Consider the following 12,153-nt stretch of genomic DNA (forward strand, 5'->3'; position numbering starts at 1 on the left):
CTGACGTTATATTGGGTACGCTCCTTTTCAATCATCACCCAATGTATGTTCTTTTTGACACTGGGTCATCTCATTCTTTCATTTCAAAAAGTTATGCAAAGTTGCATAACATGTCCTTTTGTGATATGCCGATCCCATTGGTTCTCCAAACCCCCAGTAGTAAGTGGCAAACCTACAGGATAACCTATGACAATGAAGTTCTAGTAGACATGTGATACGTCCATTTTGCATCATGCTTTCATATTGATATTTATTGATTTATGGGCTGTTATATTACTTTGTGGTACCATATTTATGCCTTTTCTCTCTTATTTTGCAAGGTTTATTTGAAGATGGAGAATTCAGGCAGCTAGAATTCTAGACTGGAAAAGGAGAAAATCTTAGTCCACTATTCTGCACTTCTCCAAATGCCCTGAAAAGTTACATGGAATTTTTTGGGATTATATAAAAAATACTGGGCTAAAGAAGTACCAGAGGGGGGCTACTAGGGTGCCACAAGCCCTGCCACCGCCACCCCTCTGGTGGCGGATGACAAGCTTGTGGGCTCCCTGACGACGCACTGTCCCCGCTCTTTTGCTATATGAAGGGTTTCGTTCCAGAAAAAATCAATTGGGAGCTTTTTCGTGGCTTCGCCGCCGCCACGAGGTGGAACATGAGCAAATCCAATCTAGAGCTCCGGCAGGACGATCCTGCGGGGGAAACTTCCCTCCTGGAGGGGGAAATCGTCTCCATCGTGATCACCTACACTCTCGTCGGAGGAGAGGCATCTTCATCAGCACCATCTCCTCTCCAATCCCTAGTTCATCTCTTGTAACCAATCTTCGTCTCACGACTCCGATTGGTACTTGTAAGGTTACTAATAGTGTTGATTATTCTTTGTAGTTGATGCTAGTTGGATTACTTGGTGGAAGAGTTTAAGTTCAGATCCTTGATGCTATTCATTACACCTTTGATCATGATTATGATTATGCTTTGTGAGTAGTTACTTTTTTCGTGAGAACATGGGATAAGTCATGCTGATAATAGTGATGTGAATTAGATATCCGTTCGGTATTTTGATATGTTGTATGTTGTTTTTCCTTTAGTGGTGTTATGTGAATGTCGACTACATAACACTTCACCATACTTGGGCCTAGAGGAAGGCATTGGGGAGTAGTAAGTAGATGATGGGTTGCTGGAGTGACAGAAGCTTAATCCCCAGTCTATGCGTTGCTTCATAAGGGGCTGATTTGGATCCACTACTTTAATGCTATGGTTAGACATTGTCTTAATTCTTCTTTCGTAGTTGCAGATGCTTGCGAGAGGGGTTAATCATAAGTGGGATGCTTGTCCAAGTAAGGGCAGTACCCAAGCGCCGGTCCACCCACATATCAAACTATCAAAGTAACGAAAGCGAATCATATGAACATGATGAAACTAGCATGACAAAGATTCCCGTGTGTCCTCGGGAGCGTTTTTCCTCCTATAAGACTTTGTTCAGGCTTGTCCCTTGCTACAAAAGGGATTGGGCCACTTGCTGCACCGTTGCTACTACTTGTTTCTTGTTACTTTTCGCTTTCTACGTTTCACCTCACTACACCATCACTTGTTACCGCTACTTTCAGTGCTTGTAGTTATTACCTTGCTGAAAACCATCTATCAGAGCCTTCTACTCCTCGTTGGGTTCGACACTCTTACTTATCGAAAGGACTAAGATTGATCCCCTATACTTGTGGGTCATCAACATGCTAGTTTTTCTAGCATCTTTGATAGCCCTGAAATCTTCGGATATCAATATGATCTTGGGTATGGACTGGATGTTAGCCCATTATGCCAAGATTGATACTCATTCTAGAAATGTTCAGCTTACCCAACCCTCGGGTGAGATAGTTAATGTCTCTACTTGAGCGGTCAAGTGCCAACTCTATTCCCTCAATGCCAATCCTCTTCCAGAACTTGAAGACATTCCGGTAGTCCGTGAATTTCTGGATGTTTTTCTAGAAGAACTGCGAGGAATTCCACCTGACAAGGATGTAGAGTTTGTGATAGACCTTGTTCCGGGAACTGTTCCAATAGCTAGAAGACCTTATAAGATGGCACCCCTGGAGCTAGCCGAACTTAAGAAGCAACTAGATGAGGCCTTGAATAAAGGTTTCATTCGTCCTAGCTCTTCTCCATGGGCTTTCCCCGTCCTCTTTGTCAAGAAGAAAGACGGAACAGATCGGATGGTTGTAGATTATCGACCAGTTAACCTGGTCACCATAAAGAACAAGTATCCGCTCCCAGGATCAACGACCTGTATGATCAGCTCGTTGGATCCTCAGTTTTCTCCAAAATGGATTTGAGGTTGGGTTACCATAAAATCAAGATCAAGAATGGGGACATTCCAAAAATGGCTTTTGTCACTCGTTATGGCTAATACGAGTACAACGTCATGTCCTTCGGTTTAACCAATGCCCCAGACACCTTCTCTCGCTTGATGAATTCAATCTTCATGGAGTATTTGGATAAATTCGTCGTGGTATACCTCAATGATATTCTCATCCACTGGAAGAACGAACAAGAACATGCCGAGCATCTAAGGCTGGTATTGATGAAACTTCGAGAGCACCGCCTTTATGCCAAGTTTTAAAATGTGAATTTTGGTTACCAAAAGTGACCTATCTTTGCCACGTAATCTCTGGTAAGGGTATTGATGTCAATCCCGAGAGAGTTCTAGCCGTCCTGGATTGGACTCAACCTGAATCGGTTAAGCAAGTTAGGAGTTTTCTTGGCCTAGCGAGCTATTGTCGTCGCTTTGTCGAGAATTTCTCCAAGGTTGCAAAGCCTCTAACTGAACTCCTCAAGAAAGATAAAAAGCCTCTAACTGAGCATAGTTTTCAGGAACTGAAAAGACGCCTGACTTCCGCACGTGTGTTGCTACCACCAGATTTTTCTAAGGACTTTGTTATCTATTGCGACGCCTTGCGACAAGGAATAGGTTGCATTCTCATGCAGGATCGTCATGTGATTGCATGCGCATCTCGACAGTTGTGTCCACATGAGGATAATTATCCCACACATGACCTTGAGCTTGCAGCTGTAGTCCATGCACTTAAAACCTGGCGACATTACCTTCTTGGTAATCGTTGCGAAATATTCACTGATCACCAAAGTGTGAAATATATATTCACCAAGCCGGATTTGAATCTCTGGCAAAGGCGGTGGGTTGAGTTGATCACATATTACGACTTAGGGATAACTTACACCCTGGGGAAGGCCAATGGTATGGCTGGTGCACTAAGTCGTAAGTCTTATTGTAACAATCTGATGTTACAACGAGGTCAACCACATCTGTGTGAGGAATTTCAGAAGTTAAACCTTCACATTGTTCCTCAAGGATTCCTTTCTAACCTGGTGGCGAAACCTACTCTTGGGGATCAAATTATAGACGTGCAGACATATGATAAGGGTATATCCCGGATCAAGGAGAATGTTGCTAGCCGAAACGCTAGGGATGTCTCTATTAATGAGCAAGGTGTCGTGTTCTTTCAGAACCGTCTAGTGGTTCCTAAGAGCAAACGTCTACGGGAGTTGATCCTTAAGGAGGCTTATGGTTCTCCTCTCACTATTCATCCTGGTAGTACTAAGATGTATGAGGACCTACGCGAGAGGTTTTGGTGGACTAGGATGAAGAGAGAAATTGCTGAGTTCGTTGCTAACTGCGACGTTTGTCATCGAGTTAAGGCAGAACATCAAAGGCCTGCTGGCACCCTTCAACCTTTAGCTATTCCTGAATGGAAATGGGATAAAGTCAGTATGGATTTCATCACTGGATTTCCCAATACCAAGAAAGGAAATAATGCTATCTTTGTGGTCATTGACCGTCTTTCCAAAGTAGCCCATTTTCTTCCAGTTCGTGAGAGTATAACAGCTGGCCAGCTAGCAGAGTTATATATCTCTCGAATAGTGTCTCTTCATGGTGTTCCTTTGGAGATTAACTCAGACCGTGGAAGTATCTTCACTTCTCGCTTCTGGGAGAGTTTTCAGAATGCCATGGGGAATTGGGAGAAGTGCCTTCCATTCGCCGAATTTGCTTATAACAATAGTTATCAATCAAAATTGGGGAAAGCCCCTTTTGATGTTCTCTATGGACGAAGATGTCGAACACCTCTTAATTGGTCAGAAACCGGAGAGAGGCAACTCTTTGGTCCGGATATGGTCCAGGAAGCAGAAGAGCAAGTTCGCATTATTCGTGAATAGTTGAAAACAGCCCAGTCTCGTCAAAAGAGCCAATATGATCGTCATCATAAGGCTGTGACCTTTGAAGTTGACGAGAAGGCTTACCTTCGGGTTACACCTTTGAAGGGTACCCATCGTTTCGGTATCAAGGGCAAGTTGGCTCCTCGTTACATCGGTCCTTTTCGCATTCTTGCCAAACAAGGAGAAGTTGCCTACCAATTGGAACTTCCTCCGCATCTTTCCAAGGTTCATGATGTATTCCACGGCTCGCAACTCAGGCGTTGCTTTTCAGATCCTATCCGTGAAGTGGACCACGAAACGATTGATCTCCAAGATAACCTTTCATACCGAGAATACCATGTTCGTATTCTTGATCAAGCTGAGCATACCAGCCGACGTTGAAACCTCAAGTTTCTTAAAGTTCAATGGTCAAATCATTCTAAAAAATAGGTAACATGGGAAAGAGAGGATCGTCTTCGACTTGAGTATCCCGTGCTATTCCCGACGACTTCCAAATCTCGGGACGAGATTCTTTTGAGTGGGGGTGAGTTGTCACATCCCTGAATCCCTAATAAAGTATAGCAAGTTTGTGCTCATGTATTCTTCTTTGCATCCAAGTAAATGAAATAAAATCAAAAGCAAAGCAAATAAAACAAAAGCGAACCCTAGCAATTCTATATTCAAAAGCAATTCAAATTTGGTGGCAAATTAAAGAATCCAAAATGGCCATTAGAAAAGTTCATCATTTCTGATAAACGTTAAAAACAAAATATGAGGGGTGAAATATATTTTCAAAATGCTTTTGGCATTTTATTTTAAATTTAAAAGCCATTGAAATCAACTACATAACTGATTTCAAATAATCCAAACTATTCCAAAAATGCTGAAACTTTTCAATATGTTTGGAAATATTCCAAATAACACCTCAGCATGTTTCAAACTATTTTAGGGATAGTTTGGAGCCAAAAATAAAACAAAACAAAGTTAGAAAGGATTTAACAGAAACTGGAAAATAAAGGAAATAGGAAATACCTTACCTGTCGCTCACCTGGCCCAGGCCCAACTCCTCCAGTTATGTCGTCTTCGTCCTTTGCCAGTCGGAGCACGAGCTGGACGCCGCTTCTCCCGGCGCGCCCACGCACCTATGTGCGTGCCTGGCTCACCCGGATTAGCTGGAGAGGGAGGATAAGCCTCCCCGGGCTCGTTCCCATCCTCTCCCCTCCTCACTCACCCCCTGCATCTCTCCCTCTCTCGGACGCCATTCCTGCGAGTTCGAGCTCAAGCTAGCCATCGCTCCGGTCGTCCTCCCTCGCCTCTTAGTGCGCGTTCACTCCGCCTCGTCGAGCTGGTCATCCCTGCTAAAGGAGAAGAGCCCCCGAACCCTGTAACGCCCTCGTCACCGTCGTCTTCCACCTTCGGCCACCGGAAGCCACCGGTAAGCCATCGTCGATTTGCCAGATCCAGTGCCTCCCCGAGCAGCCTGAGCCTCCCCTCGTCACCGCAGTGAGCTCCGGAGTGTTTCCCCCCATCTTCCCCTCTCTTTCCCGAGCTCTAGGCCCAGTTTCATCGAAGCCCGACAAGGACCGCCGCTGTAGGTCGTCGTCGGTGACCCTACGGTGACCGGTTGGTCCACCCGAGGCCTGCAACAGCTCCAGCTCGTCGCATAGATGCTCTAGGAGCCCAGCCCCCTGCCTTTTGCCCCCGTTTTAGATGACCTCGATGATGGCCGAGCTCTGGCAGCCGCCGAGCTCGTCGCCGACGTCAATTCCGGCCACCCCAGCCCCTGGGGTTTGCTTCATCGTGCATGCCATCGTGTGGCCATTCTCCCAGTGCCTTCTGCCGCTTGATTGGTCATCGGAGACGCGTTTCCGACGCTCTCCGCCGCCCCTGGTCCTGCCAAAGGCTCACCGCCGGCGAGATCGACCTCGTCGCCGGTGGGTTCAACCCCCCTGGGCCTATGACAGGTGGGGCCAGCGCCAGACTAATTAGGTTTAGTTAAAATAAAAATAAAAGTTTTATTAAAACTTAAATATCCACTTACATGTGGGTCCAGCTCAGTTAAGTAGCTAATTAAGTTTAAACTTGATTTAAAACTGGCCAGAGTCACTAAGCAGGGGGTCCCACTGGTCAGGTTTGACTTTCAACGGCCAGCTGACCGTCTGATGTCATGCTGATGCAATAAGTCTAATTCTAGGTTTAATATAATTCCAGAATAATTGTAAAACTTTGGAAATTCATAGAAATTTGATTATAACTCCAAATCAGCTACGTTCATGCATGAAAAACAACGTTATGAAACAGCATCAGGTCAAATCAATTAAATGATTAAGATGAATATGCCATTTCAAATAATATTTGAATTTGGATTTCAAACTAGATGCAAACTAAGGTTTCACCAACCACATTGAAACATATCACCCTTCATTTCATGTCATGTTCATGCATCATGATTGTTGCATATGATTGTTATTAATTGTATGTTGTTATTCAGTAGGCCCCACCCCTCCGGATACGACTGATTACCCGACTGACGGATATCGCCCCTCTGCTGAGCAACAAGGCAAGCAACAATTTTGATCATCCCGATAAATCCCATGTTCTCGCTCCTGCTGTTATATATTGCATTAGGTCATAATGCTTCAAATGCCTTTATCACGTTACTTGAACCCATTCCTTTGCTTGACATGTCTTTGTCATAGTAATTAGCTAAACCTTGCAACCTAGCATACCTGGTAGATGATTGAGCCATGATGTGTCTTATCCTGCTATGCATGCTATGCTTAGAGTTGTGTTTTGTCTGTCATCTGGGTGATGAACAGGATCGTGAGAATGTGTTCAGTTAATAAGGTTGTGTGTTGAACCTGATTTGGTAACGGTACCGGTGAAAGGCTATGTAGGAGTACATGGCAGGTTGTTTCATTGGAACCATCTTTAGGAACTGAGTTCCGTGTATGTTATCCAAGACTAGATACTACCACACGTTGGGATACTTAATTGACCTTCTCGACTTATTAATTGCCTAGTACTCGGTCCAGGAGTTGCAAGTAGTTTCTGGTGTTTATAGTCATGCCGGAGGCCGTGCATAGTGCTGACCTTAGAGGTGGGCTATGATGCGGTAGGCAGTGGCACGGTGTACCAAGTGGCACCCGGATGGTGGGCTTGCGAACCCTGCGCACATCGTTTGGGGCCGTGGCGGAAACCTCGGCCGGACTTCCGTGCGGGTTAGTCTCAAATATGCGATAATCCTGGACTAGGTATTAGCATGGTTAACGATCGTGGCTGACTCCCTCGTTGGGCTTCCGCTTGAAGGTTGCTGAGGTGCATCACGTGCACATAGCGATAAGTGGCGAGAGCGTGTGTGAAAAAGTACACCCCTGCAGGGTTATGATCTATTCGAATAGTCGCGTCCGCGGATATGGACTACTTGGAAACATATGTTGTTCATAGACAACTATAATGGCTACTCATAAAAAAGTCAAAATAAGTGTGAGTGTCGTGGATGGAATTTCCGTAGGGAGACGGAATGATTCCATGATGGTGTATTCTTGTGGAGTTAGTGGACTCGTGTGCGAGAAATCAAAGTTGTCAAAACTATTTTAAAACGTAGTTTTGTCTAGCCAAGAGTCAAAGATGGCTTTCTACTTGAAACCCCACAACCCCTTGTTGATACATTTGCTGAGTACTTTTGTAATCACGTTTGCTTAATAAATTGTTGCACAGCATGTTAATGACCATAATGGTGGGTTCTATCTAGATGTTGACGACGACGAGTAGCTGGTGTCCCAGCTACGATCAGGCCCTAGGTTGGGTCTGTAGATAGTCAGGCCATGTGCCTTTTACATTTCCATCTGTCTATACCCAGATATTTTTAATCTTCCGCTCGCTTGTAAGACTTGTTTGAATGACTTGTGATGATGGGTTATGAGAACCCTATTTGTGTAATATTATGTGTGAGGCTCTTCCGAGCCTTCTAAATAAAGTTTGTATGTTTATGGTTATGTTGTGATCCCATCGATATATCTATGCATATCGGGTATGCCATGCGTACGTGTGTTGTACTTCATATGCATGGGGTTCGAACACCTAGTCGTATGCCTTAGTAGCACTCCTTATGGGGAAATGCCCCTTTGTGAAACCACCGAGCCATGGTAGTTCGCTACTGCTCTGGACACATTGGTTGACCGACATATGTCCTTCTTAGCTGATGTGGTTGTCCCTTTGGGGAAATGTCATATGGTGTAATGGAGTCCTTGTAGCTTGCTACAACTCGTCTACACTCGCTGATGACCGACACCTGCTTTGCTGGGTCATGTATGCCTGTCCGTGTACGGAATTGCCACTTGAGTTGTAGCGATCCGACTCGATACGAGTCAAGCCTCTGGTGTTTCGGTACCATCCCAAGATCATGCTGGTACACACTCAGTACATCAATGTATATATCAAGAGTTCAATCACACAATTTTATTAATCGAAATCTCATAACGAGTACTTTATTACAATAATGAATTACAATAAAGTGGCTGAAGGCCATCTCATGAGATATCTAACGAAGACTAGCGGAAGCATCAGGTAGACGAGTCCATCCGACTCGAGGGCATGTCGTTGAGCGTAGATCGTAGCCTCACTCCTGGTCGAAAAAGTACTCTGAATCGTAGTCTCACTTATTATTTTTCCGTGAGTATGTCCTCGAACTTCAGGGTGTTTGAAGACCGGATGATCAAAACATGGTCTTTCAACGGGTCCCTCTGAATCCTTGTCGGTGCCCATCCATTCCTATCGTTCTTCTACATCTGCTAGCACCGCCTGTCCAGAGTCGCCGCGCTGTCCAACCAAGCCAGAGCCCATAATGACTTGTGGCTGTGCAGGTAAGCCTTGGGTCTTGAAGCCTCTGTCCATCTCTTCGAGCCTGGGTGAAGATTTCCGCAAGATGTCATGGCCGTCTCCAGCATCCCGGGATCGTCCACTGGTTTCTCCAGGGAGCCCGTCAAACCGTCCTTCACCCAGAGTTGCATTTCTTCATGGGGTCTTGAAAATCTTGACTTAACCGGTCTTGGTTATTTAATCATCCTCGCATCACTCGTGTTATGCACTCAACCAAAATCCCGTCTACTCAAGCATTGCCATATGAAATTGTCATCCTGGGCCAAGTATCGGGGTTGTTGTGTGCCTACCACATGATACTAGAACCTATACTAAAATTTCCAAGTACCTACGCAGCATGCAATTTGGGCAAAGAAAGGTGAAACTACCATGTATAGGAAAAACATAGGAGATAGTATGATCAAAATGACTTGCCTTGATGATAGTTTTCTTGATCGAGCGCTTCTAAGTAACAAGCTTCGCACTCCGGGTGATCTACCGATACAAACAAATACACACCATAAGCACTACAATCATCAACAAGTAAAATAACATCACAAGTATAAAGTAGCTATGGTCTAATTGAAAGAATTCACTACACCTCACTAAGGCAGAAATTCTTTCTGTTAAAACCACAAATAAAAATATTTAAAAAAATTTGAAACTTATACCACAGTAAGATATTATCACTAGGAAGCAGTAGCAAAAAGAATCAAATACAAATCATTTTTTAAACTCCTGGAATAAGAAAAACAAGGTTTAAACTAAATCTGATCTAATTTGAATTAGAGTATTTCAAACATAGACACATTATATGTTTTTAAAAACTATAGAAATTTTTTGATCTACTGGAAAAAAAATCAACCTCATTGGATCTCTAGATCAAAAGTTATGAGCCAAACAAAATTAGAACTCTCTGTGTTTTTGAATTAAAACTGAAAAACAGAATAAGCTAACTAGTGAATGGGAGGGGGTACGTGGCAGCTCCTGATTGGCTCTGGGGTTGTGCGCTGCGGCGCTATCTAGCTAACGGACGTTATTGAAACAAAACCTTTCGACTAAATAATAATTGGGGTAAAACCGGTTCGTTTTTTTGTCTTAAAACCGAAGGGGTACCTCGTTTCTAATCTACACCGTAGTGGTTCTATCGAGCGGCTAGGAGAGATGGGGGGGGTTTATGCTCACAGGAGGTTGCCGGTGGGGCTTGACTCCGGTGATGCCGAGGCGGGTGGAGGTCGAGGCGGGGGCTACGGCGGGTCTCCGGCGAGGCCGTGCGCACTAGGGGATGGAGGAGAGCCTGCCGCGTCTTGTGGTGGCGTCGGGGAGTCGAGGGAGCGTCGGGGGCAAGCAGCACGAGCTCTGCGAGCTCCGGTGGCGGCCGAACTCCGGCGGGGGACGGGGTGGCGGTTGGGGCGACGGGGTGAGGCGGCGACTAGGGGAACGGGGTGCGAGGGACGTGGGCTTTACATAGGGGGGAGGGTTGCTCGGGAGGGAAAGAGGAGAGAGATCTGGGGAAGGGATTGGACTCCGGCGAGCTTTGGAAGGCTCGGGACTTGGGAAGGACAGGTGAGGAGGGAAGGAAGGGGGTGAACGACGGGGTGGCGGTTCGGCCAGTGCGGCCCAGGCGCACGCAAAGAGAAGGGGAGGCGCGGGGATCAGTCGGTCGATCCTTAGCGGGATCGGATCCCGGGCCTCACGAGATCTGGCCCAAATATTAAAAGACGCCCCGGGCGCTTTCCTATTAAAAAAATATTTTCCTTTTCTATTTTTTTTTTCAAAAACAGAAAGTAAATCAAAGAAAAGTGAAGTAAATAAAATTTAAAAATAGTGATATTATATATCAAAATTTTCAGAAACAAAATCTCTACATGTTTAACATTTTTCCAAGGCCAAAATAAAAACTTAAAAAAATGTTTTTTCAGAAAAACCCTAAAAGCTTTATTTTCTTTTGCAAATATTTTCTCAACAAAGTTTTGGTTTTATTGGCTCAAAATATATCGAAAGTGCCCCTGGTTTTGGAGGGTCATATTCCTCCTCTCTTTCTTGCTTGCAAGAAATTATTTCCCGGCACTTCTTGCGCGAAGAAAAATAGAAATGCAAAAATAAAATTTGAAAGAAATCAAATCCCAACTTTATTTCAATCAATATGCATAGATGCTTAGCTACAATTGTAAAACATTCCAAATTAGGGAATTGGGGATGTTACAAACCTACCCGCCTTAAGATGAATCTCGCCCTCGCGATTCTGGTTGGCTAGCAAATAGGTGCGGGTGGTCTCGTCGAAGATCCTCTTCTCGGTCCCAGGTGGCTTCTTCCTCGGTGTGGTGACTCCACAAAACCTTGCAGAATTTGATGATCTTGCTGTGGTAACTCTGTTGGCAGTCTCGAGAATCATGACGGGTTTCTCCTCATATGTCAGATCACTGTCAAGATGTATGGCCTCTTGGGGCACTGTATCTCTCAACGAAACATCAGCCATCTCAGCGTGGCATTTCTTCAACTGGGAAACATGGAAGACATCATGAATTCCGGACAATCCTTCCGGCAGTTCCAGTTTATATGCAACTTCGCCTCTACGTTCAAGAATTTTGTAGGGGCTAATGAATCGGGGTGCTAACTTTCCTTTCACACCAAATCTCTTGATTCCTCGAAGCGGAGACACCCGAAGATATGCTCGGTCTCCCACTTCGTATGTTACTTCCTTGCGTTTGCTGTCGGCATAACTATTCTTCCTGGACTGAGCTATCTTGAGTCGGTCATGAATCAGCTTGACCTTCTCAGAATCTCGGATAAGGTCGGGACCAAAAAGTTGTCGGTCTCCAACTCCATCCCACATCAACGGTGTTCTACACCTCCTTCCGTATAGAGCTTCGAAAGGGGCCATCTTCAGACTGGTCTGATAGTTGTTGTTGTATGAGAACTCGGCATAAGGCAAATTGACATCCCAACTAGACCCATAGTCTAGTGCGCAAGCTCTCAACATGTCCTCCAGAATCTGATTGACTCTCTCGGTCTGTCCATCTGTCTGTGGGTGAAAAGCTGTACTGAACTCCAATCTCGTTCCCAAGGTTTCATGCAGTTGGTGCCAAAATT

This window comes from Hordeum vulgare, chromosome 2H (genome assembly GCF_904849725.1).
Source record: "Hordeum vulgare subsp. vulgare chromosome 2H, MorexV3_pseudomolecules_assembly, whole genome shotgun sequence".
In the NCBI taxonomy this organism is placed as follows: Eukaryota; Viridiplantae; Streptophyta; class Magnoliopsida; order Poales; family Poaceae; genus Hordeum; species Hordeum vulgare.